This window comes from Prenolepis imparis, unplaced genomic scaffold (genome assembly GCF_030444845.1).
Source record: "Prenolepis imparis isolate NDT839.2.m4 unplaced genomic scaffold, iyPreImpa1.0 SCAF_115, whole genome shotgun sequence".
NCBI classification, from domain to species: domain Eukaryota; kingdom Metazoa; phylum Arthropoda; class Insecta; order Hymenoptera; family Formicidae; genus Prenolepis; species Prenolepis imparis.
The window spans coordinates 99,552-108,432 of record NW_028141273.1 but is presented as its reverse complement, the minus strand read 5'-3'; the positions used below and the strand labels follow the sequence as shown (position 1 = coordinate 108,432).

The 8,881-nt window shown below is 34.3% G+C and overlaps 1 pseudogene; it reads left to right on the top strand.

Moving 5' to 3' along the window:
• The first annotated feature begins 3,060 nt into the window (after positions 1–3,060).
• LOC145947657 (uncharacterized) lies at positions 3,061–6,427 on the top strand (annotated as a pseudogene).
• The last annotated feature ends 2,454 nt before the right edge of the window (positions 6,428–8,881 follow it).

Here is an 8,881-nt window from a genome sequence, read left to right as displayed (position 1 = left end):
AAGCAAATTGAGGCGTATTTAGAAGATAACTGTATTATAACAGAACATCAGTCAGGTTTTAGAAAACAGTATTCGTGTGAAACAGCGATTCAAACAGTCATTGACGAATGGAAACTGGTAGTTAGTGAGGCAAAAATGGTGGGGGTAATTTTCATGGATCTCAAGCGAGCATTTGAAACGATAGATAGAGAAAGACTGTTAGAGAAATTATATCAATACGGAATTAGAGGAACAGCTTTAGAATGGTTAAGATCATATTTAAAGAATAGAACACAGCAGGTACGATTTAACAATGAATGGTCTATATTATTGGCCACAGAATATGGAGTACCACAGGGATCTGTATTAGGACCTTTGTTATTTATAATATATATAAACGATATAATTAAAGTCTGTCCGGAGGGATGTAGTATAAAAATGTTTGCAGACGATACGCTAGTGTATGTGACTGGAGGGAGTAGTGCGGAATTAGAAAGAAAAATGAATATGGCATTTGTTACAGTGGAAAGATGGATGAATACAAATAAGTTAAAAATGAACGCAAGGAAAACGAAATATATAATAGTTCGAAGTGTACGAAAAGAACTGAGAGGTAACATTACACTGAAATGTTTGGATGGAACGGAGATAGAGCGTCTGGAAAGAATGAAATATCTAGGCATAATTATTGACGATAGGTTAAGATTTAAGGACCACTGTGATTATATGCTAAAGAAAATAGGGAAAAAAGTGAGTTTTTTAAATAGAATAGGTAACTACATATCGGCATACACTAGATGTATTATATATAAGTCAATCATAGCGCCTCACTTTGAGTATTGTGCGACGCTGTTAATTGATATGGGAGAAACACAACTGAATGAATTGCAAAAAGCGCAAAACCGGGCCATGAGGGTCATATTGCAATGTGATAGATATACCAAAGTGGAGAGTATGCTGCAAGCGCTGCAGTTTATGTCCATAAGACAGAGGCTGAATTATAATGTGTGTATATTTATCTTTAAGATTTTAAAGAATATGTTACCGGATCAATTAAGAAATAAGTTAACAATAGTGGGAAAAGAGAATGAAAGACAGACACGGCAAGCTGGGGACATTGTGGTACAATTTCGTAGGACAACGAGTGCACAGAAGAGTATGTTTTATGAGGGAGTGAAAATGTACAATGCCTTACCAGCTGAAATAAGACGAATCGAAGAACTGGAAGCGTTTAAGCGAGAGTTAAAGGAGTATATTGTAATTAATGTAAATTAGAGTTGTATTTTACAAATAGCTGAGAAAGCTAATAAATATCTCTCTCTCTCTCTCTCTCTCTCTCTCTCTCTCTCTCTCTCTCTCTCTCTCTCTCTCTCTCTCTCTCTCTCTCTCTCTCTCTCTCTCTCTCTCTCTCTCTCTCTCTCTCTCTCTCTTTCTCAACATGTTTTTATATTTAAAATAATTTTTTTATTCATAAAATAGGTATGTGTAATATTTATAATTTTGTGTGTGTGTGAATTTAAAATTTAAAATATAAAATATGAAAAGAAAAATATATATATTCAAAAATAAAAAAAAAGTATATAAAATTTAAAATATGAAATTTAAGTGGCTGGATAATGGTGGGGCGGCCGAATGCGGATGATGTGGCGGTGACTGCGGTGGCGGCAACTGCGGTAGTGACCAGGCAGGACTCCTGCATAACAGAAAATTTTTATTATTAATTATTAAAAAATTTTTTTTTAATAAAAATAGCGGTACTTACTATACCCATAGTGCCTCCCTGACAGGTTCAGGAGGGTACGGTTCCTCACCGAACAATTTGCGGAGGCAGCACACATCGTCCCATTCATTGTAATCTTCCTCCATGTCACCCCACAGCTGATCATTGTAATAGCGGTCGTATTCCCGCCCTATCCGCACCCATCTAATATGCACCTCACGCTCCGAATTATACCACAAGTCGTGATACCTGGGTCGATCATCGCGAAATATCATATCGACCCACCTGGGCCGATCATCATGACGCTCAATGTTTTCAAAATTCATTTTTCCACTTTAACTTCACTGTACTTAACTGCACAAACGTTGAAGACTTTATGACAAACATCGCGGAGACAGACTCTCTCCATAAGTTTCAACCCCCATCCCTCTCAACATTATCGCAATAATTCCTTAAAAAATATTAAGGAAAATGTTTCGCTCTCGTTTACGACCGATTTTCTGCTAGGGTACAAAACTGCCGAACGTTGGCGCCGATACGTTGCATTCTTCCTTAAAAAATATTAAGAAAAATGTTTCGCTCTCGTTTTTATGGGACATTTTCCGCGAGGGTACAAAGCTGCCGAACGTCAACATTTTTACATTTGCACTTATAAATAACGTTTGACATGTTCATCGCAGCGTCGGCCCTAAAATCTTCATTCCTTTCCATAATATCCTAATGATTTTATGGACATTTAATGGACATTGTGTCCATAAAATGAAAAAAAATATAGTTTTATGGATTCTAGAACGCTCCGTTGATAAGTTCGAGCAGCCGGACATCGGCGCTTCCGTAATAAAATTATACTAACGAGGGTTAGTCACAAAGTTGTCAGTCAGTGTCAGTGACAAAATTGTCAATCATCGGCGCTTGTTCTATACCTTTTTTGGGAAAATGTCTAAGAACCCTCATAAAAAAGTCGTAAAGATACCATCTACAAATATTGCACTCAGAAAACTCCCCCTCCTTTGTCGAAACATCCTCTCCACCCGCGTGACGTCAGCCCCCGCACCCTCGAGATATCCCCGCCCCGCGTGACGTCATACCCCTCGCAATGGAGGACCCCCCGCGCCCCGCACTCCCCACGAAGCCCCATGGGTTAGAACCGACATAGTATACCTACTGGTGTAAGTATAAAAATTGTTCTTCTTTCCTAAAATTCATAATAAAAATAAACAATTATTTTTCTTCTTATTAATTGCACATTTTTATGATTTTAATGCACATACAAGTTTGTTATAGAGAGTTTTTATTATAATTTATTATAATTATACACATTTCGCATTAAAATATCATATTGAAAGATTGTATAATAAGAAATGTATAATAAAAAGTAAGTGTATTATATATAGATATTTTAATTAATAAAAATTAAAAAACATATTTAATATTATAATATTTTTATTAATTATCACTAATTGAATTACTTAATATTTAAATTACAGATTAATATTAATATTAAAGTATCATATCATAATTTTGTAAACTTTATTATTCTCTGAGTCTTAACAATCAAAACATATATTATATAAGTTTTAAAAATCATAGAAAAAATTTATAATAATTAAATCAATTTAATCTATGAAAATCTGTATTACATCGTATTAAGATATTACACCAAAAGTTTTCAAATATGAATGTGCAAAATAGATTAAAGATATTGATAGATTAAAGATATCTATTTAGTATGATAATAAAAATATAAAAGAGATATGTGTATAATACAATTATATTACTATTTACTATAATTAAATTTTTTAATAGCGAAATTATTGGCTATGTGGATGGCATTGAGTCTTCAAGATATGTTGGCACTAAACAGCAATATAAATTTTTTTAATTTTATATGAATAATGGAAAGGGGAAACGAATTCAAATTGTTGCATGGAATGATGACGTCGATTACATACAGCACCATATAATGATAAATCATGTAAGTACTTTATTCATTATTTCTTATTTGTTAATTTTTTCATGCAATATTTTTTCATAATTTTCTTGCCTTCGATATAATATAAATATATATATATATATATATGTTATATTATAACACACACATATATTGTATATACAGGGTGTTCGGCAACAACCAAGACAAAATATAAGAGGTGATTCTATATGATAAAATAAGATGAAAATGAATGAAGAGTAAAACATTTTCGATAGCCTTCTGTTTCAGTTATAAATGTTTGAAAATTTCTATAAAAGATGCCTGAAGAGTATGGAAATCTGCCAATCTTGGGCATGCGTAGGTTACACGTCAGTATGTTGTCAAAATACATCATTACACATAAGTACAGAAGCTTACCTTGTAGCAACTGACGTGAAATCTGCGATATTCGGCGCGGCAATATTTGAATGTAAGGAGAAAAATATTGCTACGCCGAATATCACAGATTTTACGTCAGCTGCTACGAAGTAAGCTTCTGTATTTATCTGTCATTGTGTATTTTGATAACGATTATACCAACGTAGTTTACGCACGTCCGAGATTGGCAGATTTCCGTAATTCAGGTGCCTTTTATACAAATTTTTAAACATTTATAAAACTAAAAAAGGAAAAATTTATTGAAATTTTTTTACTCTTTATTTTCGTTTTATTTTATCATATAGAATCTTCTCTTACATTTTGTCCCAGGCTGTTGCCAAACATTCTGTATATATATATATTTATATTTATATTTATATTATATTAAATTATATTAAGTTTTATATTATGCTTTTTAAGTTGCTGAATACGATAGTAACAATTTTATTTGCCTAAAGTCGTAAAAAGATAGTCAAAATTTGTCTTAGAAGAAATAAATCTTTTAACAGTAATATGATTAACGACTATCTTGTTTTTTATTTGTTTTTCAAACAAATGTTAATCCTTTCTCCACAATATTAAGCAAATAAAATTATCAGTCATATTTAATGACTCAAGAAATATAAGATTACATGTATGTATAATGTACGTCATATGTTTTGGACAGATATTGTGACACTTTTTAAAAAATAATATATACCTTTCTTTATATATACAGGGTGGCCCCGAACGTTCCAGCCAGACTTTGAGATCTTATAGGAAATTTAACAAGAAATCTGAACAAAAAATTTCCTATAAACATGGGTCGAAAAATGCTTCCTTAAGAAGTTATCGCTCAAAAACCTCTGATAAAGGAAGAGCAAAAGGTGAAAAGAAAATGAAATAAAAAGAAAATAAAACTTAAAAGGAAGAGCAAAAGGTGAAAAGAAAATGAAACTTAATAAATTTCTTGAAAAAAAACGATAAAAATAGAAAATAAAAATCTTTTTCTTTTATGAAAATAAAATAAATTTGTTTAAACTAAAATAGCACGTAATAGTAGAAAATGAATAAAGACGTGAAAAAACTAACTGTTCTCAAAATGTCCCCCCCCTCCAATACACTTTCGGCATCGAGTAATTACCGATCTAGTCGCTTTACGGATTTCCTCCTGATTCAACCTCAATCGATCAAAAGTCGTATTTATTTGTTGGATCAGATGTTCACGAGACTCGATTGGCGTTGAATAAACTTCATTTTTCACTCTTTCCCACAAGTAAAAATCTAAATGGAAAAATGTGTAAAATAATCACGATTTCAGAGGTTTTTGAGCGATAACTTCGTAAGAAAGCATTTTTCGACTCATGTTTATAGGAATTTTTTTGTACAGAATTAAATTTCCTATAAGATCTCAAAGTCTGGCTGGAACGTTCGGGGCCACCCTGTAGATCATTCATTTGGATGGTGTTCAAGCACGCCCACCAAAAATGGCCCAATTTAATAACGGCAATATGTCATACGAATTACTAATTAAATCAAACACTATTGTTTCCAATTTGGGAATATTTGATCCGATAACATTAGTGGACTCAGAACCTGAACCGGTTGAACTTTGTGAAGTTCTCAATACCACAAATCGAATTAGTGAGTATTTTTTCTTATATCTTTTATATACATATACCTTTTAATTTTTCATTTTCAATTTATTATTCATTCGAATTATATTTTTATAATCGTTCAAAATAAATAAAGTATAATGTAACACATAAATTATATATTATTTAATATATAAATTCTATATTATTAACATATATATAAACATTTATATAATTAATATCTATTTATTACAATAGTAAGTTTTATTAGTACATTCAAACATTGTAAAATACTTTCGAATATATTTTTTTATAACAAATATTTTTTATAAATAATAAATCCTTAATAATAATTATATTATTATATTTTGCAATTGTAATTATTATATTTTAAATACTATATTATGCAAAATAGTAATATATTAATATGTATAAAGAATATATTTAAAAAATTAAATTATCAAGTGCCAACATTAATAGATTATTGTATATATTAGCTTATACACATATAAAATTATTTTTGAATTATAATTTTATTAATAATAAAATATAATTTTATTTTACTTTTTTTTATTAAATGTTTATTTTAGTCTTAAAAGGATACGTGAAGACAAATTTTTTAACCACGCACAATAATAAATTAAATAAATTAATTGGCTGTGGGTCTATCACAGATGGGACATATAAACTCGAAGTACATATATTGAATTTTACGGACGAAGATTATTGTACACTGGATATTCAGAAAGGCGAAATATAGAAATTATTGGTATAATGCAAAGTACAGGTAATAAAAGTTTGTAATACATGTATATAGTATATATAGTAATTTTTTAAAATCATGAAACTAATAATAGAAGTATTAATTTTGTTTCTGGATTATACTGTTACGTCCAGACTCAAGGAAGGAAGAGTCGAAAGGAAGGACGTAACTAAATTTATCTTTTCGAACGACGGCAGACTATCCGTCTGTTCGACCCGAACGAAGGTCTGGGCCCAAATAGGTCAACGACCGCTAGGGTCGCTCTTACTCCATTTAAAGGGCCGTTCGCTCGGTGGTCCCTTTTTGGCAAGAGAATTTAATCTCTTTTACGCAGGATGGGACCTTGTGCGATCCTGGTTTACGGGAATGAGTGGGAACGGGTTATTAATAAATGAAAATCATTTATGTTGATATTTATAAATTTATTCCTAATATAGAGACGAAAGAATTTATATACATAATAATATAATCGACGGACTTAGTTGCTAATGAAGAGTGAGTGTATGTGTATGGGTCGCGGGTGATACATTAGTACGGAGGTCTTCAATCGGGGCAGAAAGGGGTAAGAGTTATTGTTTAAATTTTAGGGTCCCGATTGGTGGTTACAATAATTTAAATGATAATAGGTATATAAAAATAGTGTCCATGTGTGTGCGTGTAAGAGAGAATTCTAGGTTATATGAGTTCGGTAATTATGGCGGTGGAGGGGGGATAGGTTCGTAGGAGAAGGTGTGCAGGGACGGCTAAAGGATATCTACGCCCGGGAACATACCAGGGGATGATGTTATTTCTATCAGTGGTCTCTAGAAATTCGCGTAAGGCCTCGTGGTCTACGGGGCCTGGACCAATCGTGAAAGCTCCCTCAGGGACTTCTCGTATCCCTGGGAGCTGGTTTATCAGCCAAGCTCTAAATTGCTCTTATGAGAGCTTGGTAGGCGATTCTGATTCCTCGGAATCGTCGTCGCTGATATCTATTACCTCAAACCCTTCTGGATGTTCCCTATTTACAGAGGACGTTGGGGATGAGGGAGGAGAATCGTCGAGGGTGATTGTTGAGGGAGCCGGAGATGGAGATCTAGGTGGGTCAGGGCGTTCGGGAGAAGCAGGGGGAAGAAAGGGAGAAGGGCTCCGCGGAGAATCGGCGTCCTCAGAGGAAACAGAGGAGTGAGGGGAAGGGGCCCGCTGAGGTATAGCGGGTTCGGGAGAAAGAGGAGAAGGAGTTCGCGGGGAATCGAAAAATTCTGCAGAAGCAGAGGTAGCGGGAGACGGCGTCAGCGGGGTTTCTATATGTTCGGGTGAGGAAATAGGAGAGACCGTAGGGTGATATGTGTTAGTTGTCTCTGTGTGAATCAGTGTGTTAATTTTTCCTAGGGAGCCGAAGGTTTCGCCCGCAGCCAGACTCCGTGCCAACGCTTTCTTTAACCGCCTATTACGCCGGTTTCGCGCCAATTTAGCAGCGGTTCGCGAGGGTCGTCTCCTTGGATTTTCCACTACGAGAGCGAATAATAAAATAACCGGACAAGAAGAGTTCTTACTGAAAAATAACTCTGGGAGTTCTTGTAAGAGAAAAAAAAATATATATATATTTATTTTTATATAATTTTTGATATTTTAATTATTTAATAATTTAGTTAGTTATTGTATTACTTATTTGTTCGTTCAAGAGAGAGAGAGAGAGAGAGAGAGAGAGAGAGAGAGAGAGAGAGAGAGAGAGAGAGAGAGAGAGAGAGAGAGAGAGAGAGAGAGAGAGAGAGAGAGAGTAAATCACGGATTGCTCCGCTATCGCGGGAAATCCGGAGTGATTTCAAAAGATAAAGGGATGATAGAAATCACGGATTGCTCCGCTATTGCGGGAAATCCAGAGTGATTTCGAGAGAAAGAGAAGATGGAAGAAATCACGGATTGCTCCGCTATCGCGGGAAATCCGGAGTGATTTCAAAAGGTAAGGGGATGATAGAAATCACGGATTGCTCCGCTATCGCGGGAAATCCAGAGTGATTTCGAGAGAGAGAGAGAGAAAATGGAAGAAATCACGGATTGCTCCGCTATCGCGGGAAATCCGGAGTGATTTCAAAAGGTAAGGGGATGATAGAAATCACGGATTGCTCCGCTATCGCGGGAAATCCAGAGTGATTTCGAGAGAGAGAGAAGATGGAAGAAATCACGGATTGCTCCGCTATCGCGGGAAATCCGGAGTGATTTCGAGGGGGAGAGAGAGATAAGGATGGGGGAAGAAAGGACAGTTTTTCGAAGTTAGAATTTAACAAGGATAATAAATTAATAAATTAAAAAGGAAAACAATTATAATTTAATTGAAGTCCCAGAATTATTTTAAGTATTATTAGTAAGGGTGGAGATGTAGCGTGCTTGGTAAACTTACTACTTATGGAGTGCGCAGGTAGGTGTTAATTATTCCAGGTGTGAATCTGGCTACGGACTCCTCCGTGAGGATGGTGTTCCACTCACAGTTGTTCACTCGCGAAAATCGTCGTACT